The sequence below is a fragment of the Palaemon carinicauda genome, chromosome 19 (assembly GCF_036898095.1).
Source record: "Palaemon carinicauda isolate YSFRI2023 chromosome 19, ASM3689809v2, whole genome shotgun sequence".
NCBI classification, from domain to species: domain Eukaryota; kingdom Metazoa; phylum Arthropoda; class Malacostraca; order Decapoda; family Palaemonidae; genus Palaemon; species Palaemon carinicauda.
The window spans coordinates 125,653,012-125,667,397 of NC_090743.1; the positions used below are offsets into that span (position 1 = coordinate 125,653,012).

The following is a 14,386-nucleotide window of genomic DNA, read 5'->3' on the forward strand; positions in this document are numbered from 1 at the left end:
GTTGTTTATATAGGTGTATTATTATGATTATTATCAACTTCAAGAAAACCTCTTTAAATGTAGAGAGAGAGAGAGAGAGAGAGAGAGAGAGAGAGAGAGAGAGAGAGAGTTACTTTACATTCTAATTTTAGACCGAGCCTCAAGCATGTTAACCTTAACCAAACCCGTCTAAATGGACTAGATTAGCATTAATCTGAATGGCATCAACGTTAACCTTTTCGCGATGGACGAATTTGGCATCTTTAGGTCCTGTGGAAGAGTACAGTATTTTTCCTAATATTGCAAGGAGAGAGAGAGAGAGAGAGAGAGAGAGAGAGAGAGAGAGAGAGAGAGAGAATGTGCTGTCAGAAAAAAGATCACCCAAGACTGTTTTCTATTTTTCCTTCGATTCTTAGACAGACAAAATGCAAAAATAATTGTTAGAAGAACTGATATCGTGAACTGTAAAACGCCATTACATAATTTCTTATTCCACTTTTCTTATTTACTCAATTTCAACTGATGAAGACATTTTTAAGTTTTATTTCGAATGCCCGACGTGTTGGAGAGTGAGTGTATAGGCCTATTTGGAAATATTAGGTAAATATGAATTTGTGGGGGGTAAACTTAATACCATTTAAAAGGGTGTTAAACGCTTAAGAAAAATTAAATTAATGGAACTTATAATTTAATTTAAGGATTTAGTCTGAGAGGTCGTAAAGAAATTATAGATTAAAATGCCTGAAGATTATGCATTTATTTGTATAACTAAACATGTAATTTTACGAAAACATAATATAGAAAAGAAAAAAAAGTATTAAACCTGATGTGGAGGAAAAGACAAAACAGTATAAGAAGATAAACTTTGGAGGTGCCGTTGCAAAGGCTACGACGATGCCGCCATTATTGCCTGGCCCCTAAACCTGAGCGTGGAATTAAGAGTTACTTTTCCAGATTTTTCAGTTTCCAGGTTCCATTCTCGGAAAGTTTGTGGTTGTTACAAGTTCTTGCGATTCATTCTGATTACAGGTGAGTTGGCTTTTAATTTTGTAATTGCTTGTAAGTATAATACAGTGTGAATACAAACGTATTATTTTGATTAGCTCGCCGAAACAACCCAAGTGCAGGGCATACTATGGTAATTTACCCTTATAAATGATTTATTTGATAGTCTTGAAGGTAAATCTGCTTGTTTTCTCATAACATATTGATAGTACATGACATTGGATAAAGTAAATGGTGGTCTAAACTAAGGTTGCCCACAAGCTGTTAAATGGGTAAAATTATAGTTATGGACATAACACCTTTCAGGAGAAAAAAAAAGTTTTTCCTGTGGTAATTAATGTGCTTTTACTGAATTTGAGCTTCAATTCATCAGGAAATAAACCGAGAACCCGATAGACCGTTTAAGAATGGGCATATTTTTTAGGAATAATGGTTTTTGCTCCACCGTGCGCTCGCTTCGCTCGCGGAAAAAGAAAACATGAAGTTCCTGTGTACTGACAAGTGGTACATACTGAGCTGCGCACGCTAGCTCCTTTGATTATCATTTCTTAGGTAATTGAGTTTTTATTTCCAGTGAAAGTAAGTGTCATTTTCGAAAAAAAAAACAAACGTTTTTCTATAGGGAACACCTGTCTTCTAGTAGAAAAGCCTTTTTTCCGTCCGTAACTATATTAAAAACCGCTAAATGAAGGGGGGGTTGAATACCCTGGTTTTAATTTAACCCTTTTACCACCAGGCTCTTTGGAAATTTCCAACCCTTAACCCCCAAGGGGTTATTTTCTTCCCAGCACATTTTGCAGTATATTTTTTTAAATTGCTCTAACAGCCTTAATTTTTGTCATAGAGAGGTCAGGTTGGTCTCATTCTCTTGGAAAATGCCTGAATTTTTTTCAAAAAATTATAAAAAATATGAAAAAAAAATTGTTTATAGCATTTTTTTTGCAAGGACGTACCAGTACGTCCATGGGGGTAAAGGGATGGGTTTTGTGAAACGTACCAGTACGTCCTTTGGGGGTAAAAGGGTTAATGGTAAGTGAAATATATAGCTGGTGGTTGGAGTCGTTATTAAAGTGGGACTTGAATAGGTTATGTAGGCAGATCCAGAGGTTGAGGTTGAGGTTGATATGCAGATATTAACATTTGAGTAGACCTCATAATGGCTGCGGCTACTCACATGCTATTTGGGCTCATTTTGTTATGCTTATAATATCGTGTTTATTATTAACTTTATGCAGTATCTCATGCATGCTGCAAGTTACGTTCATGTGCACAATCCTTTACTTTGCTTATTATAAGGGCTGGTCTCCTTGTCCTATTATAGAGCATAAGCCCACTTAATACAGGACCTATATGTTCAATTTATTGTATACATTATTTTGTATATATACTGCAAAACTGCATCATATTGTCAAATCCACATGATTGAAACACTTAAGAGAACAGGAAAGCCCTAAATTTTTCTTATATGAAATATTACTCATTTGTCAATTCTCAAATTTTAATTTTGTTACTAACAGATTGAATATTTACAGTCACAGTTTTTGACATTCTTACAATCCATGGTCCGTAGTTTTTGCTAATCACTTCAATTCCAGATCACAAGCTTTGATATTTCTTAAATTCACTATGTGATCATAGGTTTGCTCAACTTAGTGCTGTTTATACATTTTATCTATTGTGAGTTACATTCCATGGTTGCGTGATTTCCAGAACATTTCCCGCATCAGTCGTGATCTTGCAATCTTTTTCAAAATGTCCGTTCCTTTGACAGTGATGGCACGGGATTACGAGGCAAGAATTAGTCTATCCTTAAAGGTTTAAAGGTCACTCATGAATGGTAGAGACAAGGGAAAGTGATATTGCCCTATCAGGAAGGTCAATGCCCTAGAGACTGGCCATATATACATATGATCAGCACCCAAGCCCTCTCCACTCAAGCTAGGACCTTGGAGGGCCAGACAATGACTGCTGATGACTCAGCAGTTAGACCTATAGGTTCCCTCAACCCCCTTCATCCTTAGCTCAGAAGGATGGTAAGGTTGCAGTGACCAAGGAAACTAACAAGTTTAAGAGGGACTTAAACTTCAGCCGGGCGTTCACCAGTCAGGGACGTTCCACATCGTTCACCACAACCCGTCATTATGTTTAACCTCATTTTTCCTGTCGGTGATTGTACAGTAGTTATACCCATAATTGATTTAGTTACTAGTAAGTCTTTTTTCTTAACTTTGTCATTGTATGTAATTCTCTCATTTTATGGAGCCATCTGTGTTTGAAGCGTTAACTTAATTCATTCCATATTCTTCGCTAGGTTATCAACTTTCTTCATGAGATCCGTTGTTTTTGGGTCAGTAATTTGGGGGAAATTTGCTGCATCTGCAGTAAGCACAGTGAGATGACTTTCCAATTCAGTGCTTCTCCCCCCCCCACATTTATATCACTACTGTAGTTCTTTTTCTATTTGTTCCAACACCTAATGCAAACCTTTTCACTCTTTACTATGGATACATTACTTTGGCAAAAGCTGAAACTAGCCATAAACCATTTAGCGAGGAATAATAGCTCTCCATTAGTTAGCGAGTAATAGTAGCGTGCCGCTAGTTAGCGGGAAAATAATAGCATCTGCAGATCATCTGGATCGTAGGTCATTATGATCCAAACGCTCTTCATCTAGAGCTTCGCGCTCACGAGACCATCGATCTCAGTGCTCTCCTTGGAGGAGTTCCTCTTCACGAGAAGAAGTCTCGTGATTGCATTCTGCATGATCACGAGCATCCCAGTCTAGACCTAGGTCCCACAGACGCTCGCGTGCGAAATCTTGATGATCTAGATCACGAGGACGACACTCACGCTCGCAAAGACAAAGCTCCCGTTCACGAGGGCGATGTTCACACTCGCGAGAGCGCCGTTCATGAGAACTACATTCATGTTCGCGAGCTAGGCATTCATGATGCTCACAATCGTTCTCGAACGAGAGCTAGACGCACGATCAAAGTCTAGACGTTGTAGTGGTTTGCGGACTGTGGCCAGAGGTAGCACCCGAACTGCCTAGTGTCCGAATGCCGACCACAACCCGACGTTCACTACACAACAAATATACAGCGGTGTAATACCCCAAAAAAACTTAGGTAAACAGGTCAAGAGAACGGAGCTCTGGGCACCACCCCTTGATTTATACTGGGCAAGGGGGACCCAGCTTGAACCTTGTTATTTATCATACCTTTCCTTCTCTTGCCTTTGGCTTGCTGATTATAAGTAAAGGTATAAGAACATTAGGTGAAAGGGAATATTATAATTAATAAAGGGAACACACTGTGGGAGGAAAGAATTATGATAAATTACTGTACTTAAGAGATCTTAAAAAACAGTGGCTGGGGGAAAAGAAACCATGGTGGGAGGTTCTGAAATGAAATGCTGTACTGTATACATAAAACAGGCAAAAAAACTATTTATTTGAAAATTAAACTATTAAGAATATATTAATATATCAGTTAAGATAGTCAAAGGCAAATTTAATATCCCTTTTGCATATTGTACCAGCAAGATAAAAAATACTAAGCTACATGCAAGATATATCACCACACAGTTACAAAACGGGGACTTCAAAATCCTTACAAAACTATGACTGCAGAACCTGAGGATTTGAAAGGACTTAGAAATATTAGGATTCTCAACATAGCCTCTAAAACAAAAAAAGCATTTCTTCAGAACTAAGCTTAAAGGAGAACCCCGCAATACTATAGTTTTATAACATCGGTAATGACCAGTAATAAACTTGAACACTTACTATCTAATGAGCCATCTATAAAGAACATATAACGGTGAAAAATACAGTACCACAATTTTCCCTGAAATCAATACTGTTCTCATCAATCTCCCGTCCACCATTGCGATGCAAAGTCACTTAAACAGTCCTAATTTATGAACAGTACAGCCGCATACTATGTCGTACAGGTCTCTGCGGGCCCGCTAAAACAATACTCAAACACAGTCATTCCCGCCTAACATGAATTCACCTCCTTGGGCCTCTGACCAGATATGCCATTTCAATAGCTCCTGTTAACTATTAATGTTTATGACACACTCTCAAATAGCAAACACAGTAGCTTACTTCTAGTTACAAGGCGGGATTATATGAATACAGAGCAGCATCACAGACTAGTACAGACTGGTAATAGGAAATATTCTATATTTTCTCTCCCTTACACTCCCTACTGAGTGTAGGGGCTGCTGTCAATACCTGGAAAGGAATAATAACAGATCAAGCATTTTTTATATATATGGACACAGAGGGATATATATATATATATATATATACAGGTTTAAAAAAAATGACTATGTTTCATACAATACAACTCCACTAAGTTTTCTTAGATACAAACACCTTATATATTGCAACGTTCCTCATCTAGAGGTAGAGGTATGCGTTCGTGCAGTCCATCAGCGTGTAGCCCCTTAACCCGTCTTTCTCCTAAACGACTTCGGATCGAACCTGAATCATGAGACTGACTGTCCTTCAGACTGGCTATCAGCTAAACCTCCAGTGCCTTTTATCACCTGTGGTGTTTTAACAAAGCATTCGCCTACGCATCGCTTGGAAACGTGTCCTGATGTGACACGTTCTCCGTCGGGTTGCCTCTACTCAGAGGCCCTCTCTACCGACTTCGTTGGGCATAGGTGCTTCTTTGCAGCAGCAGGAATGAGCTATGCCTTCTTCTTCCAGTGTGGCTCCTTGTGCTCGTATTGCGAATACATCTGCTCATGAAACATGCCCGATGTCGCGGGAATCCCCCGGATTTTGGTGCAGAAGGTTTGGAACTCCGAGCAAGTGTGGTACCAACGCCTCTGCCTCCGGCTTCTACCACTCTCAGCGGCAGGCCTATACCCTTTCCAGAGGGGATTTAAGGAACCTTCTAATAGGTTTTGCTAATGTCCCTATTAACTCGGATCGTCCTCATCCATCGAAGGAACATATCCTGTTGTCGCAGAGACTCTCCCCTACGTCTGCGCAGGATCCCTCTAGAGCTCCTCCTTGGGGACGATCTCCTCTTGGACCTTCAAGGGAAGCCCATGGCTGCCTAAAAGTTCTGAGCTCCCTGCATGGGTAAGCACCTTCCTTTCTACCCTGCAGAAGTCTTTGGGGTGTGGCTCCTCCATTGCCACAGCCTCCGACTTCTCCAGTCAGAGCTACTCCGAGAATTCCCTTGGAGTCCTCTTCTAGTTTGTCTCTTGGGAGTCTTGACCCTAGAAAGAGACCAATGTCGGACAAAGCTTCGGAGATCACCTTCATCTCAATCTCGTGCCGAGGGTCCTCCCTTCTTCTGACTTATATGGCCAACCTGCCTTTTACTCCGGTTAAGGTAAGGGAAACCATGACTAAGAGGCAAAAGAAAAGGGTGAGAGGCTTATCACCTCATCCCGATATTATCCATCCTAGGACGAGTAGGGACATAAGAGTTGCTCAGGGGAGATATGTCCATCCATTCAACCTTCAAGAAATTGAGGTAGTGCCTCCAGACTAGCCTCCGATTTCTTATTTCCTCCTGAAGAAGAGCTTTTGGCTCCCACTGTCGAAGCTGCAGCTGTCAGTGTCTCAAAACCCTTGCAAGTTCCCCTTTCTAACACTGCAGAGAAACGTTCTGTGCGAAAAGGAGTCTAAGGACGTGGTTCGTGCTTTGAGATCCTTAAAAGGACCGCCCTACGAACCATTACGCCATGCAACTGACCAAAACCTCACTTTGAAGACGGCTCTCCTGCTTGCTTCAGGCCACGGCAAAGAGAGTCGGTGAACTTCATGGTCTCTTGTATGACATCGCCCATTCAAGGGGGATGGGGGGAAGTGACACTCGGCTTTGTCCCTGTTTATTGCTAAGACTCAAAATCCAGGGGTACTGGATCCTAGATTCAGGCCCTTTCAGACTGCGAGTCTCCGTTCTGTAAATAATGACCCAGAACAGTTGTTACTATGCCCAGTTAGTAGTTTAACATACTTGCTTAAACACACTGCAGCAATATGGCCCCTACTAACACCTCTGTTTGTTAGCTCCAGTAGGGTGAAGAGGAAGATCACTAAGAACACTGTCTCATCCTGGATTCGCCAGTTGATCGAAAGAACCCTGGCTTCTGACCCTCCTCCGGCTAGGCGACCTAGGACCCCATGATACCAGGGGGCATTAGTACGTCCTTGGCATTTAAACGCAACTTTTCCGTGTTGCAAGTTCTACAAGAGTGTGTGTGGAAGAGACAAAATACCTTCACAGCAGATTATTCTAAAAGACGTGACCCTACAGGAGGCTCGATACTTTTACTATCGGTCCTGTGGTGGCTGCTCAACAAGTGGTTTAAGAATACCTCAGGCTCCTTAATGGACAAGTAGCAGTTGATTCAGGGCATTGGTTACCTTGGTTAAGACTGGGATGGATGAGAGTATTTCTGGCTTTTCCTTTCTTCATCTTCCCCTTCCTTGGGGTACAGCACCATGGGTCCCTCTGCAAGCTTTCTTCAACCTCTGCAGGTAATTATCACTTCCCTTGTGTAGGCCTAGTATAAGTCATAGATTTACATACTGTCCACGTCCCCCATTTTACAACTCTCTCTCTCTCTCTCTCTCTCTCTCTCTCTCTCTCTCTCAGAATAGAAACCTTATTAACCCATAGTTATAGTCCTTAATGATGAAAAGATAAAGTGGAGAACCCTACTTAAGGTTAGGCGGACAGGATTTTGGTTATTCCTTACTGGTTTTGACGACTGTACGTGAAATTTTGAAAGATCTTGTCAGAAGATGGTGGGTTCTAGTTTATTTTGTCAGTGACATTCATCCACTCTTTTGTTATATATATCTATATATATTATATATAGTATAACAGTATGTATACTGTAGTGTGTGTAATTATTGGCTGTCGCTATTCCACTACAGGAAAAAGGCCTCAGACATGTGCTTCTGCTCCCATCTGTTTAATGGTATTCCTATGGCAGTCTGTGCCCGCAAATTTTCATAGCTCGTCAATCCAGTCTTCTTTTGCAATCTTTAGGGGTGCATTCTGTTATTATTTTTATCCATTTATATGTATATATATATGTATCTATATATATATATATATATAAATATATATATATATATATGTGTGTATCTATCTATCTATATATATCTATCTATCTATATATATATATATATATATATATTTACTGTATATATATATAATATTATATATATATATATATATACTATACATATATTTATATATATATTTATATATATGTATATATATATATATATATATATCTATATATATATCTATATATCTATCTATCTATATATATATCTATCTATATATATATCTATCTATATATATATCTATCTATATATATATCTATCTATATATATATCTATATATATCTATATCTATATATATCTATATATATACATATATATATATATATATATATCTATATACACACACACACATATATATATATATATATTTATATATAAATATATATATATATATAATATATATATATATATATATGTGTGTGTGTGTGTATATATATATCTATCTATCTATCTATATATATATATATATATAGGTGTAAAATATTCCTTCAGATAATATTGTCTAAACTTTCAAAACCATAATGTAATTATAAATCCTTTCTCAATGAAATTATTTAATAAACAAGCAAATTTGTTATTCTGAATACATCGACGAGCAACCGTTTTTAGTCAACATTCAGGAGTAAGTAGTAAAAAAATACATACCTTTTCCTCACAAAGAAGTATTTTCACGAAAGAAAAAGAAAAGAAAGAAAAGAAAATGGTTAGGTCAGAGATTCAAGGCTGTGTAGGCTTCGCCAATTGAACTCTAAACGTGAATGAACGGTTTAGTTTCATATTAATGTTTTACTAATTCATATACCGTTTATTCTGAGTCATCGAGAACTTTATTTTATACATTAATGTGATATAAATCTATAACGTGCGTCTAAAACAATTTCAACTTCCGTGTATCTCTCTCTCTCTCTCTCTCTCTCTCTCTCTCTCTCTCTCTCTCTGTCAGTAGATCGGTTACAATGGCTGTACCCTCAATGAATCCAAGTGCACGTATTCTCACAACTTCTCATCCTTTTTCTGTGAATGAAATCACAATCACGCGACCATTGATACCGCATGCAAAGATTCTATTTTCATTTTTTAATGCCCATTGCAACTTACACGTAGCTGCGTATAGTGTGAATGAATCACGTGATCACTTTACTGGAAGCTGTTTCGAACTAAAAACAAAACTTGATTATTGATTTTGATAAGTTTTGGAATGAGGAAGTTCTACACACGTGTGGATAAAATTCAAGTTGACCTTTTGCTCATCGATTCCTGCAAAATTTCATAAATACACAACTAAGTAGGCCTAGTACTTAGCCCCCCACTCAATAAAATCAAGTACTGTATATAGTAGTAAGTGGTGAATGGTAAAACACAGTTTTAAAAATATTTGTTAAATTCATAATTTTATCATTCTTAGAGGAACTAGAAACAAATGTTACCATAAGATACATGAGTGGCAAAGATAGACTATCTGAACCAAGAACAAATAGTAAATTTGGTGAAAGGGCTTTCAGCTACTGTGCGCCTAGACATTATAATAAACTGCCAACTGAAATGAAGGACTTAAAGGAGCAATTGAATTTAAGAAGAAACTAAAGACATTACTTTTCACAAGATCGTATGATTTGGAAGATGCTACAATCAAAGAATTGTATAAGTTATAATGAAAATGTTTCGTTAGATGATTGATATGGACCCGCCCGAGAAGTAGTTCACTCGACTTCAGTGCAGGGTTGGATTTAAACCCAAAACAAGTAAACAAGTAAGAACAGAAAAATATTTTTTGACATATCCTTATGTGAAATATTAAATCCCTTCCCTGTGGGAAAGTTGCTTTTGTCAAGTCAAAAAACACCTCAGTCTGGGGAGAGATGTTTAAAAGGAACTTAACGACATTCTGGCAATTATGTCGTGTTTTATTACCCACACTGCTTTATGAGGGTTTCGGGTTCTAGCTGTAGGCTGTTTTTTTTTCTTTTTCCGCCTCCCCACCGGAAGTATGCAAGCTTCTAGTTTTATTTGAGAGAGAGAGAGGAGAGAGAGAGAGAGAGAGAGAGAGAGAATTTCGTATACTATATATATATATATATATATATAAAGTATGTATACTAACGTATATATTACATATATTATGTAAATGCGTACGTGCGTTTGTTTCCCATGTACCATACGGATCAAGATTGATTGATTTACCTTATACTGCTAAATATAGTATATATTATATATCTATCTTTTATAAAGTACTACTAAATGGTAAATGTGGTTTCGTTGGCTGAGTAGTACAGCATTTAGCTCTCGTTTGGTATGCATTGGGCTGTTCCTTAGCTTATAGCACATTAGACCATCAACCAGCCCTTGGGCTTATAGCATCCTACCTTTCCAAGTAAGGTTGTTGCTTGGTTAATAATAATAGTAATAATAATAATAAAAATAGGAGTAACTAAACTATAATTACTGAGAAACCGGATCTTACAAAATATGTTTCAGTGGGTATCGAGTTGTACTATTAAATATTTTATTTATAAATGCATAAATTCACAATGAAATATATTTTGCATGAAAATGACGGTTGAACTAAACTGAAGGTTCAGGGCAGATTACATAAAATGTCCTTGAGCGAGCAGCGAGTATGGAAGGTCTGGCTGGCTAACGAACTCTAGTCTGCCATCATACGCATTGTATCTTTGTTAACTAATTCGCTCCCGAATATTTTACCATTCATAACTCTGGTGTTTATATATATTTAATGGTGCTAAAATTCACTTTTCTAATTCCCCTTCGTTTAATTTCGTCTTTGATAGGCCCGGTAAGAAAATTTTTAAATTTGTTACCTTGTAGGTAGACTTACCTTTTTATTTTCAAATCTGTGTTGGCTGCACAAGCAGTCATTGGCTTCGGTATATATATATATATATATATATACAGTAGATCTTTTTTATTACCATTATTTATCAGTAGTTTTGTAACATTTTGTCTATTACTCAGTATATTCTACACAATTTAGGCAGTTATAAACCTGATCTCTTCGTCTGTAGAGTCCTATTGTAGACATTTTAGACTTTATAGTAGGCAGTTAGGACTACAAAGACTCGAAGGTTATAAAGAGAATCTAACCACAAGTTCCCAATTCCCAACCTTCAGTCCGACAATTACCTCATTTTTTTTTTAATCCGATATTTATTCCATCCTTTCTCGCGGTCGAATTTGCGTTTAATAAGATTTTCGAAAAACGCTGTCATGTTATGCTGTCGATAATGAATGTGTTACAAGTTTTGAAAGGCTTTCGCATCGCATTGTAAATATAGCGAAGAGGTAACAATAGGCCGTTGGTGGCAACACTTTTTGTTATCCCCACGACACCTCCCAGGAAAACTGCCCTTGGGTTACAAGGATGTGGCCGAGGGACTGTTTTCTCGTAGTGGGTCACCTCTATTCCCCAGGTAGTTAAGGATCAGTTTGCCTTGATATAAGGTATTACTGTCTAAAGCTCAAGGAATTTCCGTCTCTTCCTTAGACGCGTTTAAGGCCATCTTTTGTACCAAAAGTACGAAGACCTGACTATCAGCGCAGCCAGACCGTAAGTCTGTAGCGAAGTGTTCGATATCTGAATGCGTATTACACACACACACACACACACAATATATATATATATATATATAAAATAACGAACCCAGTTATCCTAATGTTAGGGAATAACGAACCCGGGTTCGGTTCGTTATTCTTATATACATACATACATATACCAAGGCACTTCCCTCAATTTTGGGGGGTAGCCGACATCAACAAAGAAACAAAAACAAAAAGGGGACCTCTACTCTACGTTATTCTTACATATGAAAAATTGGGTTGGTTATTGCTAGCATGTGGAAAATTTGGTTCCCTATTCTTGACATGTGGTAAATTGGGTTCGTTATTCTTAACATGAGGATAACTGGGTTCCCTATTCTTGACATGTGGTCAATTGGGTTTGTTATTGCTAGCATGTGGAAAATTTGGTTCCCTATTCTTGACATGTGGTCAATTGGGTTTGTTATTGCTAGCATGTGGAAAATTGGGTTCCCTATTCTTGACATGTGGTCAATTGGGTTCGTTATTCTTAACATGAGGATAACTGGGTTCGTTATTCTCTACATGTGGAAATTTGGGTTCGTTATTCGTTACATGTGGAAAATTTGGTTCCCTATTCTTGACATGTGGAAAATTGGGTTCGTTATTCTTAACATGAGGATAACTGGGTTCGTTATTCGTTACATGTGATAAATTTGGTTCCTTATTCTTTACATGTGGTAAATTTGGTTCCCTATTCTTTACATGTGGAAAATTTGGTTCCCTATTCTTGACGTGTGGAAAATTTGGTTCCCTATTCTTGACGTGTGGAAAATTTGGTTCCCTATTCTTGACGTGTGGAAAATTTGGTTCCCTATTCTTGACGTGTGGAAAATTTGGTTCCCTATTCTTGACGTGTGGAAAATTTGGTTCCCTATTCTTGACGTGTGGAAAATTTGGTTCCCTATTCTTGACGTGTGGCAAAATTTGGTTCCCTATTCTTGACGTGTGGAAAATTTGGTTCCCTATTCTTGACGTGTGGAAAATTTGGTTCCCTATTCTTGACGTGTGGAAAATTTGGTTCCCTATTCTTGACGTGTGGAAAATTTGGTTCCCTATTCTTGACGTGTGGAAAATTTGGTTCCCTATTCTTGACGTGTGGAAAATTTGGTTCCCTATTCTTGACGTGTGGAAAATTTGGTTCCCTATTCTTGACGTGTGGAAAATTTGGTTCCCTATTCTTGACGTGTGGAAAATTTGGTTCCCTATCTTGACGTGTGGAAAATTTGGTTCCCTATTCTTGACATGTAAATTTGATTCCCTATTCTTGACACGTGGTAAATTTGGTTCCCTATTCTTGACATGTAAATTTGGTTCCCTAATCTTGACATGTGGTAAATTGGGTTCCCTATTCTTGACATGTGCAAATGTGATTCGTTAATCTTGACATGAGCTTTTCAGTTGCTACTTAAAGCTTCTATTGTTAAAGTTTCTTCTTTTCACTTAGATAGCTAGTTAAACATTTTTCTATTCAATCAGCTAGATTTGTTTTTTTCTACTTGAACAGCTGGTTGAGTAATTACCCAAGTCCTTCAAAAGTTTTTTTCACCTATATGATATAAACTAAAAACTAATGTAGATATTCAGATATCCAGTATCTTTCAAGTATGATAGGCCTATGTTCACGGAGGGTGTGAATCATGCAGTAAATTTATGAACTGGGTAAAGTGCAGGGCCTCTGTAGACAGTTATGTTTTTAGGAATGCCAGGTAAAAGATTGTTCACGTTATAAGCGAAACTCAGCAATAAGTAAGGACTAATTTTTTTGCAAAATCAAAAATGAAATGGCAGCTGTAGATTCATGTCATATATTGTTGGTGCAAAGATAAGTAGCTGTAATTGGCGATATTTGACAAAATTTCTGTTTGTCTACATTACTAAAGGAAAACATTTATTTTCCAAAAAACTGTAAAATACAACTCGAAATTTTGAGGGTATAAATTTTCCATCATTTTTAATAGTAAAATTTCGTAATAAGTGTATTAAGCCCCCCCCCCCACACACACACACACACATATATATATATATATATATATATGTGTGTGTGTGTGTGTGTGTTTAATATGTATAATTTATTACAAACTTACCCGGTGATTTGCTGTTGATTGGAAATGTAATATTTTTATGTTCTTGGGCCATTTATTCTTTCTTCTTCATTTCAGTAAACCTGAAAACATTAACTTCTGGGACCAGTGTCGCAATTTCACTTACATTACATTTGGGTACACAACATTTAAACTGCAAAACTACATTGTACCGTAGTTCCCGGGCTAAAAAAAAAAAAAAACACGTGTAATGAAATCTTGATTCACCAAACATTTGTCAATTGCGTTTAAATCTTTTTTTTTCATATTTTATAATAGATCTTCAGTATGTTCTCAAATAGTCACTTAAACCTCACCAATATTTGTATCGATTTTCTAGTTTTAAATGGAAAAAGGTCTTGTACCAGCTTTCGCGCGCATCAGGAATTTAAATGTTCACTAGACTACACAAAGAACCCCCCCCCTCTCTCTATCTCTCTCTCTCTCTCTCTCTCTCTCTCTCTCTCTCTTCCTCTTCCTAATAGGTCACCAACACTGTTGACGATTGCTGGATTGAATGAATTGTGTGTGTGTGTGGGGGGGGGGGGGTTAATAGATGCCTGGGTGTCTAGGTAAGCCTAGACACTGGCAAAGGTGCCAGAGAAAGAAG

General features: G+C 37.6%; 1 protein-coding gene across 1 annotated transcript in view; it reads left to right on the forward strand.

The window, feature by feature from the left end:
* The first annotated feature begins 851 nt into the window (after nucleotides 1-851).
* The window catches only part of LOC137658830 (forkhead box protein N4-like), a 64,933-nt gene continuing 51,398 nt past the window's right edge, over nucleotides 852-14,386 (forward strand). The window contains exon 1 of the mRNA XM_068393906.1: nucleotides 852-1,008. The gene's annotated coding sequence lies outside the window, so the exon portion shown is untranslated. The remainder of the gene's footprint in view (nucleotides 1,009-14,386) is intronic.